Source organism: Erinaceus europaeus, chromosome 8, assembly GCF_950295315.1.
Source record: "Erinaceus europaeus chromosome 8, mEriEur2.1, whole genome shotgun sequence".
Classification (NCBI taxonomy): domain Eukaryota; kingdom Metazoa; phylum Chordata; class Mammalia; order Eulipotyphla; family Erinaceidae; genus Erinaceus; species Erinaceus europaeus.
This window is the reverse complement of record NC_080169.1, coordinates 52,224,634-52,239,526: the sequence shown is the minus strand read 5'-3', so window position 1 is coordinate 52,239,526 and position 14,893 is coordinate 52,224,634. Positions and strand designations below refer to the sequence as shown.

At 38.2% G+C, this 14,893-nt stretch overlaps 1 long non-coding RNA gene across 1 annotated transcript; it reads right to left on the bottom strand.

The window, feature by feature from the left end:
• Nucleotides 1-14,113: 14,113 nt before the first annotated feature.
• On the bottom strand, nucleotides 14,114-14,609 carry LOC132539778 (uncharacterized). Its single transcript, XR_009551077.1, has 2 exons — nucleotides 14,519-14,609; nucleotides 14,114-14,421 (listed from the first exon to the last, which is right to left on the bottom strand). It is a non-coding gene; the product is annotated as an uncharacterized LOC132539778 (long non-coding RNA).
• Between the last annotated feature and the right edge of the window lie 284 nt (nucleotides 14,610-14,893).

Here is a 14,893-nt window from a genome sequence, read left to right as displayed (position 1 = left end):
ATGTAAACTGATCCAACCTCTGTGGAGAGACTATGCAGCTATTAAGAACAATGAACCCATAATTCCAGAAGGAATTATGTTAAGTGAGCTAAGTCAGAGGGATAAAGATGAGTATGGGATGATCCCACTCATCAACATAAGTTGAGCAAGAAGAACAGAAAGGGAAACTAAATGCAGGATCTGACTAAATCTAAAATAGGGCACCTAAGTAAAAACCCTATGGTGAGGGGGCGGGTGGACATTCGACTTCCTGGGGCAGCAGGGGTACAGGAGTGTGTGGGTGTGAGGGGACACAGTCTTTTGGTGGTGGGAATGGTGTCTATGTACACTCCTATTAAATTGTAGTCATATAAACCACTATTTAATTAATATGAGAGGGAAAAAATGATTATATGTCCCGAACTTTTTAAAACACTGAGACTTTTTAAAAGACTGAGACTTTTTAATATATAGGCTGAGTCTTTGATATCTTGATTCTCTCAAAAGCCTACGCTAGGTAGAACAGAAGCAAGTGGTGGCACAGCTATATACAACATGTTGGGTATTGTACAGCAAATCCTAACAAAGGGACTTTTCAAAGTTAACCCAATTACCAAATAATGTGAGAACAATAACTATCTATTGTCTTCTTGAAGGAACCTCACATTTCCACTAGAGAGCCTATATTTCCCGGGTACTGGAACCGTAGAGTGGGTCGTACTTTCCTGCATGCTTCTCTCAATTCATATCAAATAATATTGCATTCACCAATCACAATCTAATCAACGTAATGAGTGCCACCTCACCATGCTTCACTTCAGACTATGTCCAGAGACTTCAAGTGTGGAATGATAACACTTAAGCTTCATTACTTGGGTGAGACCTTTCCTTTCATAGTATTCTCTAATTCCATTCCAGGTGGTTCACTTCCTAACAAAGTCCCAAAACCTAGATATAGACCAGGTCCCCTGAGATAGAGCATATAATCACATGAATCCATAAACTAGGGCAAAATATATACCTGAAAGCAAAAGTACACAATAGTTTGCAGTGAGTACCCCCCAACACTTCATCTGCACTATTCCTGCCTTCAGGTGCATAATGGTTCAACAATTTGTTTGGCTTTGTATGTTAATTCTCTTTTCAGCCACCAGGTTCCAGATGCCAGCAGGATGCAACCAGACTTCCCTGGACAGATGACCCCACCAGTGTGTCCTGGAGCTCTGATTTCCCAGAGACCCACCCTACTAGGGAAAAAGAGAGGCAGATGGAGTATGGTTCGACCAGTCAATGCCCATGTTCAGTGGGGAAGCAATTACAGAAGCCAAACCTTCCACCTTCTGCAACCTACAATGACCCTGGGTCCATACTCCCAGAGGGATAAAGAGTAGGAAAGCTATCAGGGGAGGGGATGGGATATAGAGGTCTGGTGGTGGAAGTGTGTGTACCTCCTATCCTGTGGTTTTGTTAATGTCTCCCTTATAAAATAAATTTTAAAAAAATTTTAAAAATTAAAAAGGGCACTCTCATTTCATACACTTTATTCTGAGTTCTTTCAAAAGTACTGAGAAAATGTCCTCCCCTCAACCCTTGAATTCTTCCTTTGGTTCTTAACCTATCTTATCATAGTTACTATACAAGAATATTTGGGTTTAATCCTCTGTAGTAAGTCCTGTCATGAAGCTATATCAGTCATACCTAAGAAGTATGTACTTTGAATTCTATGACAGAATTGGGTCTTCAAAACAAGGTTTTGGTTCTCTAGTGAGAAATTTCAAGCTAAGAGGGGCATTTCACATATTAGCAAAAATGTTTGGATTGTGGGACAAGACATGAAGGGGAGCTGGGAAGTGGTGCAAATGGTTAACTGCACATAGTACCAAGCACAAGGACCCATCCAAGAATGTGAGTTTGAGCCTCTGGCTCCCCACCTGTGAGGAAGATGCTTCTCAAGTGGTAAAGCAGGTCTACAAATGTCTGTCTTTCTCTCTCCCTATCTTCCCCTCTCAATTTCTTTTGACCCTATCCTATAAAATGTAAACTAAATATATAAATAACATCAAAGGACAAATTATGGTGAGGTCATGTATGATACAGCAAATCCTAACAATAGGATTTTCAAAATCAACCCAACTGCCAAGTAATTTGATTATAGCAATAACCATCTATTGCCTTATAAACCCTAAGACAGCAGGAACCTCCTGATTCCTCTATAAAACCCAAATTTCCCTCAGTCCTGGAACCTCTAGGGTGGAGCACACTTTCTTGCATGCTTCTCTCAGTTCATACCAACTGATACTGCATCTGATGATCCCAACTTATTCAGTGCAATGAGTTTCACCTAGGCATGCTTCACTTCGGAATGTGTCCAGAGACATCAGGTGTAGAATGTCAACCCTTCAGGCTTATTATTTGGGTGAGACCTTTCCTTTCTCATAGAACTCCCTAATTCCATTTCAGGTGGTCCACTTCCTAACAAAGCCTCAAAACCTAGATATAGACAAGGTCCCATGAGACAGGGCAAAATATATACATTGTAGCGAAAGTGCACAATAATTTGCAGTGAGTCAATAAATGAAGGAAGCAAGTAGAAAGACCTAAAAAGACACCTTAAAGTACCTAATGAAATAGTTTCTACTTAGACCTAGATACCCTCCTCACCTACATCCTATTACACTTCCCTCAGTCACTCCAAAGCTAATTTTATCAAAGTAAGGAATGCAAAAGCTGAATAGGGGCAAGAGACTAGCATATTTCAATGATGACTCTTCAGTCAGTATCAGGCCACCCCGTCAGCTGGGGCCCTAGTCAGGGAGTCCTGGGATTCCCACACAAACACGATGAGCCTAGACCTCAAATACATTCCTCTCTCCATTGTCACTGGTCATCTCCATCATAGGATCTTTCCCTCACTGTGGAGCAACAGTGGTAGAGAATGTTCCATCCTTTGAAGGGGGAGTTGGATAACATACTCTATCTACCACCTTAAGAAGATGGGTCCTGAAATTGGTGCAACTCGGAATGTTCCTACTGATGACCACTGAATGCAAGTTTGGGCCTACAGGGATGTAGATGTTACATAGGTTCCTATGCTGATGTTACATAGGTTCCTATGGTCCCCAGATCAAATTGATGGGGGTTACAGTCAACAATTTTTATATACCTTTCCCATATTTAGGAGCTACTCTCTTCTCTGATCCAGCTTTCTAGCCCTTTTTCCAGCCATGACATCATCTCCCCAGACAATAACATGGATCCACCTGCATATAGATGTCAGGCTCAGGCAAAAACTAATAAAGTCATAGGCCCTTTTGAATATATCTAAAATAGACCTACTAGCTATTTCCAAAACAGAGACCCCAAATTTTCATCTGCAATATTCCAGCCTTTAGGTTCATGATTAATCAACAATTTGAATGGCCTTATATGCTAACTCTTTTTCAGCCAACAGGTTCCAGATGCTACTGTGATGCCAATCAGACTTCCCTGAGCAAATGACCCCACCAATGTGTCCTGGAGCTACGCTTCCTCAGAGCCCTGCCCAACTAGGGAAAGAGAGTGACAGGCTGGGAGTATGGATAGACCTGTCAACATGCATGTTCAGTGGGGAAATAATTACAGAAGCCAGACCTTCCACCTTTTGCACCCCATAATGACCCTGGGTAATCCCATAGGGTTAAAGAGTAAGAAAGCTATCAAGAGAGAAGATGGAATACGGAGCTTTGACGGTGGGAATTGTACCCCTCTTATCCTATAGTCTTGTCAGTGTTCCCATTTTATAAATAAATACATCTTAAAAAATTATTAAAAGAAAAAATGTAAAAAAAAGGGGGGGCTTCCAGGAGCAGTGGATTTTTGGTGTAGGTACCTAGCATCAGCAATAATTCTGGAAGTAAATAAATAAAAAGAAAACTCATGGAGCTTTTTGCATAGAAAAACCTAGAAAAAATATGTCACAAGTTTTCCAACAACCCAATAATTCACTTGCATAGTATTCAAGCCCTGTCCCCATTGTATAGAGGAAGCTTCAGTGTTGTGTTCTCTTTCTCTCTCTCTCTCCCCTCCTCCTCCCGTTCTCTTCTCTTCCATTGAATAAAAAGATATTTCAAATACCATAGACACTAGGTGACTTAGTAAAGCAAGAGCCTTTACGTACTATAAAGAATGCCTCTCATGACAATCAGAACACAATACTGCATCACATACTGTGACTTTCTAAGGATCCAGTAAAACAATAGCCTCCTTGCCCATAAAGTCCTAGAGGTTGAACTATTGAAAGTAATGTCCCCTGATCTTATCTGGAGAACAAACAAAAGTGACTTCTCTTAGCAGTAACTTCAGTCTTCACTTTTGATTAAAAGTAAGCATAAATTAAATATTTTCATATTAGGTTAATATACTACTTGATCAGCCACTAAATTTACAATTTTACTCTATAAGGAAAACCACTGATGTCTTTCTACTAAAGATGCTTTTAATAATAAATATCCTTTCAGGAAAATTCAAGCTGAAGATGGATGCATGTTTTAAAGAAGACTTTTGACCCCAGAAACTATAAGAAGACACATTTGGGACCTACTCTCTTCCCTGATCCACCTTTCTAGTCCTATTTCTTAGTTGGAAATAGGAATAGAACTAGAAACTGACACTATCTCCCCAGACAATACTTTTAGCCCACCTGCATTTTAGCTGTCAGGCTCAGGCAAAAATTAGTAAAGTCATGGGTTTATACCTTGATTATACCTAAAATAGACCTACTAGACTTTTCTAAAATGGAGACCCCTCAAAATCTCATCTGCTATATTCTTACCTTTAGATTCCCAACTAGTAAACAATTTGTTCTCCTTTATATCTTAATACTTTTTCAGCCACGAAGTTGCAGATGTTACCATGACGCCAACCTGACTTTACTGGACCAATGACCTCACCAAAGTACCCTGGAACCCCACCTCTCCAGAACCCTTCACATTAAGGAAAGAGAAACAGGTTGGGAGTATGGATCAACCTGCCAATGCCCACGTTCTGTGGAGAAACAATTACAGAAGCCAGACCTCCCCACTCCATAATGGTCCTGGGTTCATACTCCCAGAGGGATAAAGAACAAGAAAGCTTCCAATGTGACATGGACCTCTGATAGTGGGAATTTTGTGAAATTGTACCACTCTTACCCTACAGTCCTATTGATTATTATTATTAAATAAATAAATAAATAAATGGACATAGCAAAAAAAAAGACACATCCAGAAATAGTGATAACATTTTTCTGTCTCTTAATTATAAAAGCTTATTTCATAGAATTTCAATTCCTAATGAAAAAACACAACAGACAACAGAACTGATTAGCTCCTAAAAACTCAAATTTTCCCCAGCAATCTATTCAGACTTTGATTTCCTACTGAAACTCAATTTTTGAGTCCAGTAAGAAAAGGAAGGAAAGTAATGCCCTCTGCTTCAAACTCATAATGGTCTCCAGCTCTGCTTTTCCCACTTTAAGTAGATTGCTTAGTTTGGCTGTTAACTCTGTTTTTTCTGGAAACCACTCATACTTTTTCTGGTTGTACTCCTAAACCACTGGAAGTAGTCTGGCTGAGAAGGAATTAGAGTCCAAATACTTTTTATGATATTACCTGCCTCTTTTGAGCACCCTGCATTTCTACAAACACAGTAAACAAATGCATTGATGGTTTTGTTGGCAATATCATGTAAGAAAGTGGTTGTTGTCAACCTCTCCTTCTTTCCTAATTTTACTGCAAAAGAAAAAGTACTACCAAAGCCAACTGGTGACTCCCATGGAAAAGCTTACCACAGGAACATGTGCATTCACTTAAGACTTTTGATCCCATAATGCTTAGCAAAGGAAGCTGAAGACAATTCAGAATAGAAATGAAAATCTATATGCTAGAACAGCGTTAAAACTGTTAAAACTTTAAAACATCACCCCTAAGAAATGTGCATTTTTTTTCTTGTTGTTTGGTGTCTCATAAATGAAGGTGTCTCTATAAGATTTTTGTTAATTATATTAATGTCTACATCTGTACTGAACATTATCTTCCACTTGGCAGGTCACCAAGACTTGCCCACATCTGGTTTTGCTTTCATTTTTGTTACCCTATTCAGTTCTGGTAAGCAGTCAAAAAGAACTGCAACGTTAAAGTGCCACGAAGGCATGTCGTAGAAGAGAATGTGTTCTCTTTGACCAACCACAATTTTTGTATTAAATTTGTTCCTACTTTTGCACTTAAGTAGATGTAATTACAGTTGATTAGAAGTTATTATTAATATTATGGAGTATTTTATTTGTTAGATTTATTTTATGGAGTAAATGCTACTTTACAAGTCTGTTTCTTTAAGAGTGCAAGCTCACAACTTCCCAAAATATATGTTAGAACATCTTGCTCTTTACCCAAATGCCACCCTCTCTCCACTATAACACCCTGGGTCCCCTCCTACTTCTTGACCCCAACACCCCCTTTAGCAACCCAGATCTGCAGGGATAGACCAAGGGTTTATTTATGTCTTACCCTGTCTTTTCATTTGCTTTGTTTCATAAATCCCACACATGAGCAAGACCATCTTGTATTTATCTTTTTTCTTTCTGGCTTATTTCATTTAGCATGATCCCTTCCTGCTCTATGCACTTTACTGCAAGAGACCGAATCTTGTCTTTCTTATACCTGTGTAGTTTATTGTTTTCACTTTAAATAGGCATTTTAGAGTGGCCTTAATGCATAGAAATTGTATCTTTTAACTGGACACTGAGTATATTAACAGAAAATTCTTTATTGAAAAACCATATGCTTCAGAATTCAGCAGAGTTCATTGTAATCCTCATTCTACCACTATTTGCTGTCTGAAACGAATCCTGCGTTTTCTCCTTTGTATTTAAAAATTGTACATTTTTAAGTTAGTGTGAAAATTAGCTACAAATATATGCTGAGTGCCTGGTAAAAGATAACTTTCATTAGTAAAAAGTGGATCTTAATCATAGTTTCTAAGTGTTAATATGCAATATTCTGATCACACTCAGCAGTTTTAAAAAAAAGACTTGATGGTTATCATGTCTATGAAATCTAATATTATGTACTGATGCTCCATTTGGCCCAGCAGGAAATCAATGCCAATAATAAAGAATGCAAAGTATTAGTGAAGATAAAAGTTTTATGTCACTGATTAGGACAAAAATACATTTATGATTTGAGAAAGAGAAACAAATAGCTCTAAAAAACACTAGCATGCTGAATATGTCAGAGAAAAATACAATACAACCAAACATGAAAATAAGACAGAACTAAGAATAAAGTGAGACAGTGATATATTTGAAAATACAGAGAATGGACTTAAAAGCAGGCAATCAGATTCAAAAACAACAAAAAGCCTCTATATTCTTGATTATGATTATTCTTGATTCTTAACTGAATGGAAAGAAAAACCTCAACTAGAAAAGGACAATCCAATCTTAGTTAACCATTTGGGATGACAGGATAATTGCCTCAGACAATTTTGGTTGTCAGTAAAAGGTAGTATTAAACAGAGAAGCTTATCTATAGCCATCTAACACTGTTTAAATGAATGAAGCTTAAAATAATTTCAATAAAATTTCATTATTTTTTTAAAGACTTATTTTCCAGAGTAATAGAGATCAGAGCACTGCTCAACTCAGGTAAATAGTAGTGATGGGAATTGAACTTGGTACCTTTAGGGCCTTAAGCATGTGAGTCTGCTACGCTGCCACTTAATATTATTCCAAACCCTGAACAAGATAATATATATATGAAACAGTATAGGTGGCTTTTGCACTTCTAAATTCAAGTAAAGTTGAATAACAAATATTTTGCCATTTTGATATCACTTACCTTACAAACTGAAATTAATGGTTACTTCTCTGTCACTAATAGTATCTACTTTATTGGGAAAGATATCCATGATTCTTTCTTTAAAGGAGTAACTATTTCCGATATTTTCTAACAACTGCTTAACACCCCAAAGAGAGCCATAGTCATTTATCTATATTCTCTAAAATATAAATTTTGTTTCTCCTCTCTGTCTTTCTCTCTCTCACAGGTGAGGTTGACTTTCATACAGAAAGACAAAAATTCTGATAAACATTGGAATTTTTCCCTAATTAGTTTTCTTGTCTTCTATTTGATATCGCTTACTTCCCTCTGGGTCATTTCAATGAAATTAGACTTCACTGTGCCATACTAAATAAAGGAAAAGAAGAGTATGAATTAATGAAGTTTGGGTAATATAATTCTTTTAATGAAATTCAGGTTTATTGCTTTAAAGAATCTATGGTAATTAAAACTAGACTGAGAACTGCTTCGTTGAGATTCAAATTTAATAAATAACGAAGCGAGATTTGCAATTAGATTATCATATCCAGGCGCCAGCTCAAGTATTGCCAAGTCTGCTTATTGTAAGTACCTATTTTATTCATTTATTCATTCTTTCTTTCAACACAAACTTATTGAGCACAAGTTATTTGCCAAGCATAATGCTATCAGTGCATGCTGGATAGAATATTTAACAAGAGAGAATTACTTCTTTACCTGATCTTTCTTTGTGTGTGTGTGTGTGTGTTTGGAAAATATTTTTTCTAATTAATATTTCACCTTATGATCTTATTTACATTATTTGTGTAATTATATAGCCACAAACTCATAATGAATGGGAAGCAAATAAAGCACTATGACATTTTTTAAAGGCAGAAAATCACCAACTATTTTATTTTATTTTTATTTTTGTAGCAGTACATCATAAAACATAAAACGTATCTAAATTTATCTTTAAATTAATTTTTTAAATTAATTAATTTATTTATTCATTCCCTTTTGTTGCCCTTGCTGTTTTATTGTTGTAGTTACTATTACTGTTGTCATCGTTGTTGGATAGGACAGAGAGAAATGGAGAGAGGAGGGGAAGACAGAGAGGGGGAGAGAAAGATAGACACCTGCAGAACTGCTTCACCACCTGTGAAATGACTCCCCTGCAGGTGGGGAGCTGGGGGCTCGAACCAGGATCCTTACACCGGTGCTTGTGCTTTGTGCCACCTGCGCTTAACCCGCTGTGCTACTGCCCAACTCCCTTTCTCTGATAATTAAGAATAAATAGAGGTTTTTTTCTCTTGAGAAAACATCATTTATTTTTAATTTTTAATTTTTTTTACTGACTTAATAATGATTAACAAGATTGTAAGATAACAAGGGTATAATTCTATATTGTTCCCACCACCAGAGTTTCATGCCCCGTCCCCTCCATAGGAAACTTCCCTTTCTTTATCCTTGTGGGAGTGTGGACAAAATTATTTTTTATTATTATTTATATATATATATGTATATATATATATGTATATATATATATATATCACAGAATTACAAGTCAACAGGGGTTTGAATCCACACCATTCACACCACCAGAGTTCTGAATCTTCACTCTCCCCACTGCAATCCACCACAGTTCCCCTCAAGTTTGAGACATGGGCCAACCATCTTTTCTACAACTATCTGTCCACATTTATACATAGTTGCCCCTCCTTTTTCTGATTCAACGCTTTCTTTTTTTTTTAAATTTTTTATTTAAGAAAGGATTAGTGAACAAAAACATAAGGTAGGAGGGGTACAACTCCACACAATTCCCACCACCCAATCCCCATAACCCACCCCCTCCCATGGTAGCTTTCCCATTCTCTAGCCCTCTGGGAGCATGGACCCAGGGTCCTTGAGGGTTGCAGAAGGTAGAAGGTCCGGCTTCTGTAATTGCTTCCCTGCTGAACATCGGCGTTGACTGGTCGTTCCATACTCCCAGTCTGCCTCTCTCTTTCCCTAGTAAGGTGTGTCTCTGGGGAAGCTGAGCTCCAGGACACATTGGTGGGGTCTTCAATCCAGGGAAGCCTAGCCAGCATCCTGGTGGCATCTGGAACTGCAAACTCTAGTGTACTTCTGCTTTCAGGTATATATTTTGCAGTAGTTTATGGATACGTGTGCACATAAGCTCTCTCTCACAGAAACTGGTGTATATCTAGATTATGGGACTTTGTTAGAAAGTGAACTACCTGAGATGAAATTAGAGTGTACTATAAAAGGAAAGGTCTCACCCGAGTAATGAAGTTGAAGGGTTGTCATTCCACACGTGAAGTCTCTGGATACAGTCTGAGGTGAAGCATGTTGAGGTGGCAATCGTTGCTTTGGTTAGGTTGTGATCGGCGGATGCAGTATTATTTGGTTTGGATTGGGAGATGCATACGGGAAAGTGGGCCCTATCCAAGGGTTCCAGGACTGGGGAAAGTAGGGGCTCTATAGTGAAGATGTGAGGTTCCTGCTGTAATTTGATCAGGTCCTGCTTTTAGTTTCCCTTTCAGATCTTCTTAGTCAGCTTCTGTTGATGAGTGGGATCATCCCATACTCATCTTTATCTTTCTGACTTAGTTCACTTAACATAATTCCTTCTAGCTCTGTCCAAGATGGGTCAGAGAAGGTGGGTTCATTGTTCTTGATAGCTGCATAGTATTCCATTGTGTATATATACCACAGCTTTCTCAGCCAATCATCTGGTTTTGGGCACCTGGGTTGCTTCCAGGTTTTAGCTATTATGAATTGTGCTGCTATGAACATAGGAGTACACACCTCTTTTTGGTTGGGTGTTATGGAGTCCTTGGGGTATAACCCCAGGAGAGGAATTACTGGGTCATATGGAAGGTCCATGTCTAGCCTTCTGAGAGGTTTCCAGACTGCTCTCCACAGAGGCTGTACCAATTTACATTCCCACCAGCAATGTAAAAGGGTTCCTCTGTCCCCACATCCTCTCCAGCATTTGTTGCTGCTGTCCTTTTTGATGTATGCCATTCTTACAGGAGTGAGGTGGTATCTTAGTGTTGTCTTAATTTGCATTTCTCTGACAATCAGTGACCTAGAGCAGTTTTTCATATGTTTGTTAGCCTTTTGGATCTCCTCTGTGGTGAATGTTTTGTTCATATCCTCTGCCCATTTTTGGATGGGGTCATTTGCTTTTTTGCGGCTAAGTTTGCTGAGCTCTTTATATATTTTGGTGATTAGTTTCTTGTCTGATGTCTGGCATGTGAAGATCTTCTCCCATTCTGTGAGGGGTCTCTCTGTTTGTTTAATAGTTTCTTTGGAAGAAGCAGAAGCTTTTCAATTTGATGTAGTCCCATTGGTTTGTTTCTGCTTTAGTCTTCCTTGCAATTGGGTTTGATTCATCAAAGATGTCCTTGAGGTGTATGTGGGAAAGTGTTTTACCAATGTATTCCTCTAAGTATTTATTGTTTCTGGTCTGACATCTAGGTCTTTGATCCATTTGGAGTTGATTTTTGTTTCTGGTGAGATAAAGTGGTTCAATTTCATTCTTCTGCATGTTTCAACCCAGTTTTCCCAGCACCATGTATTGAAGAGAGCCTCCTTTTTCCATTTAATCCTTTGGGCCCCCTTATCAAAGATTAGATGCCCATAGGTGTTGGGATTTACTTCTGGGCTTTCAATTATGTTCCACTGGTCTGTGTGCCTATTTTTGTTCCAGTACCATGCTGTTTTGATGATGATGGCTTTATAATATTGTTTAAGGTCTGGGAGTGTGATGCCTCCATTTCTGTTTCTTTTCCTTAAGATGGTTTTGGCAATTCTAGGTGTTTTCAGGTTCCAGATAAATGATTGTAGTGTTTGTTCTATTCTCTTAAAGAAGCTTGGTGGAACTTTGATGGGTATTGCATTAAATTTGTATATGGCTCTGGGGAGAATATTCATTTTGATGATATTTATTCTTCCAATCCATGAGCATGGGATATCTTTCCATTTCTTGGTATCAGTTTCTATCTCCTTGAGTAGCAACTCATAGTTTTCAGTATACAAGTCTTTCACTTCTTTGGTCAACTTTATTCCTAGGTATTTGATTGATTTTGCTGAAACAGTAAATGGAATGATTTCTGGATGTCTTCTTCTTCAGATTTAGTGTTTGCATAAAGAAATGCCACTGATGTTTGTACATTGATTTTGTAGCCTGATACCTTGCTATATTGCCTAATAACTTCCAGTAATTTTCTACTGGATTCTTTAGGTCTTTCTATGTATACTATCATATCATCTGCAAATAGTGAGAGCTTGACTTCTTCCCTTCCAATCTGTATCCCTTTGATTTCTTTCTCTTGCCTGATTGCTATGGCAAGAACTTCCAATACTCTGTTGAAGAGTAACAGTGACAGTGGACAACCCTGTCTAGTCCCCAATCTGAGGGGGAATGCTTTCAGCTTCTGTCCATTGAGTATGATGTTGGCTGTAGGTTTGCTATATATAGACTCCACTATCTTGAGGAATTTCCCATCTATTCCCATTTTTTGTAGAGTTTTGAGCATGAATGGGTGTTGGATTTTGTCAAAGGCTTTCTCTGCATCTATTGAGATAATCATGTGGTTTTTGGCTTTGCTTTTATTGATGTGGTGAATGACATTGATTGACTTACGGATGTTGAACCAGCCTTGCATTCCTGGGATGAATCCCACTTGGTCATGATGAACAATCTTTTTGATGTGTTGCTGTATCCAGTTGGCCAAGATCTTGTTTAATATTTTGGCATCAATGTTCATCAGAGATATTGGTCTGTAGTTTTCCTTTTTTGTTCTGTCCCTATCAGCTTTTGGTATCAGGGTGATGTTGGCTTCATAAAAGGTGGAAGGGAGTATTCCTGTTTCTTCAATCTTATGGAATAGCTTAAGAAGTATGGATATTAACTGTTTCCTGAAAGTTTTGTAGAATTCGTTTGTGAAGCCATCTGGTCCAGGACTTTTGTTGTTGGGGAGATTCTTAATAACGGTTTCAATTTCTTTGTCTGTGATTGGTGTATTTAGATTTTGTAGTTCTTCTTGGTTCAGTTTTGGAAGTGCATAGGTTTCTAGGAATTGTTCCATTTCTTCCAGATTCTCTAGCTTGGTGGCATATAGTTCTTTATAGAAGTTTCGCAGGATTCTCTGGATTTCTGTGGTGTCAGTTGTGATATCTCCTGCATCGTTTACAATTCTATTAATTTGAGTCTTCTCTCTTTTTTGTTTGGTGAGTCTGGCTAGGGGTTTGTCAATTTTGTTCAATCTTTCAAAGAACCAACATTTGGCTTCATTGATCTTTTGTATGGTTTTTTTATTTTCGATGTTGTTTATTTCTGCTCTAACTTTAGTGATTTCTGTCCTTCTGGTTGCTTTAGGGTTCCTTTGTTCCTCTTCCTCTAAGTCCTTGAGGTGTGCAGTAAGGTCGTTCATTTGGGCTTCTTCTTGGTGTTTAATATGTGATTGTATGGCTATAAGTTTCCCTCTCGGTACTGCTTTAGCTGTGTCCCAAATATTTTGATAGGTTGTGTCTTCATTTTCATTAGTTTCCAGGAACATTTGAATTTCCTGTTTGAGTGAGTCTCTGACCCAGTGGTTCTTAAGGAGCATGTTGTTTAGTTTCTAAATTCTATGTCTTTTAATAATTTTCCGTTTGTTGTTAAATGTTAGTTTTACTCCACTGTGGTCTGAGAAGATACTTGGGATGATTTCAATGCTCTTGAATTAATTGATGCTGTCTTTGTGGCATAACATGTGGTCTATCCTTGAGTATGTGTTATGTGGATTTGAAAAGAAGGTGTATTCCAGTTTTTTGGGGTGGAGGAGTCTGAAAGTGTCCAAGAGGTCTAGTCTGTCAATCTCTTCATTCAATTCTCTTGTATCTTTATTGGTTCTCTGCTTTGTTGATCTGTCTAAGTGTGAGAGTGGGGTATTGAAGTCTCCCACTATTATTGTATTACTATTGATGTATTTTTGAAATTCTTTCAGTAGAATCTTAATGTATTTAGATGGTCCATCGTTGGGTGCATAGATGTTAATAATTGTTAAGTCTTCTTGGCTGATTGATCCTCTAATCATTATGTAATGTCCTTGCCTATCTTTTATTACTTTATTTAATTTAAAATCTATCGTGTCTGAGATGAGAATGGCTGTTCCTGCCCTTTTTTGTGGACTGTTAGCCTGTATGATAGTTTTCAATCCTTTCACTTTAAGTCTGTGTTTATCTTGTTGTGACGATTCAATGCTTTCTTTCCCTCTAAACCACTCATAATGTTGTAGCTACCTCCATATGTCCCTCTCCTTTTCCTTCTCTCTCTCTCTCTGGGTGCTGATGGAGCTGGAGTGCAGCGTCCTCTTAACTTCATTCTATCACTTCTCTTATGGATCAAGGTTGTTTATGGGAGCAGAAGGTAGGAGTTCTGGCTTCTGTAGCTGCTTGTCCACTGAGCATGGGCATTGATAGGTCAATTCATACCCCCAGCCTGTTTCTATCTTTCCTTAGTGGAACAGAGCTCTGGAGGTGCAAGGGTCCAGGATACAACAATGAGGTCATCTGCCCAGAGAAGTCGGTGTGAAGTCATGGGAGCATCTGCAACCTGTTGTCTGGAAGGTAGCATGACCTAAGCTGAAACAAAATGATTAATGAACAGGAACCAGAAAGTAGGGTTAGAGCAGATGAGATTAGGAATTTTTAGGGTAGAAGAAAGCTAGGAGAACCATGTTAGGCAAGCTCCTGGGGGCATAAAACTATAGTAGTTTTGCTTGAGTTTGGTAGCTAGTCTGAGGTTAGATGAGAATGTTGTCTGAGAGAATGGTGTCATAGTGGAGAAAAGGGCTAGAAAGTTGGATTAGGGAAGGGAGTAGCTCCTATTCTTATAAAAAAAAAAGATTTTTGTGGCTAAAATTAACTATTTACTTCCATCCACCTACTCCAGGGCCCATATGTAAATGCATATTTATATTTAGTGCCAGGGACTGTGTAACCTCTAAGTCCCTATTGGTAGAGCTCATGGTCACATCTGAGGAACATTGCATGCTGCACTCATTTCAAGACCTTTTTTTTTTTTTTCAAGTGGCAGGTAGGATACCCCC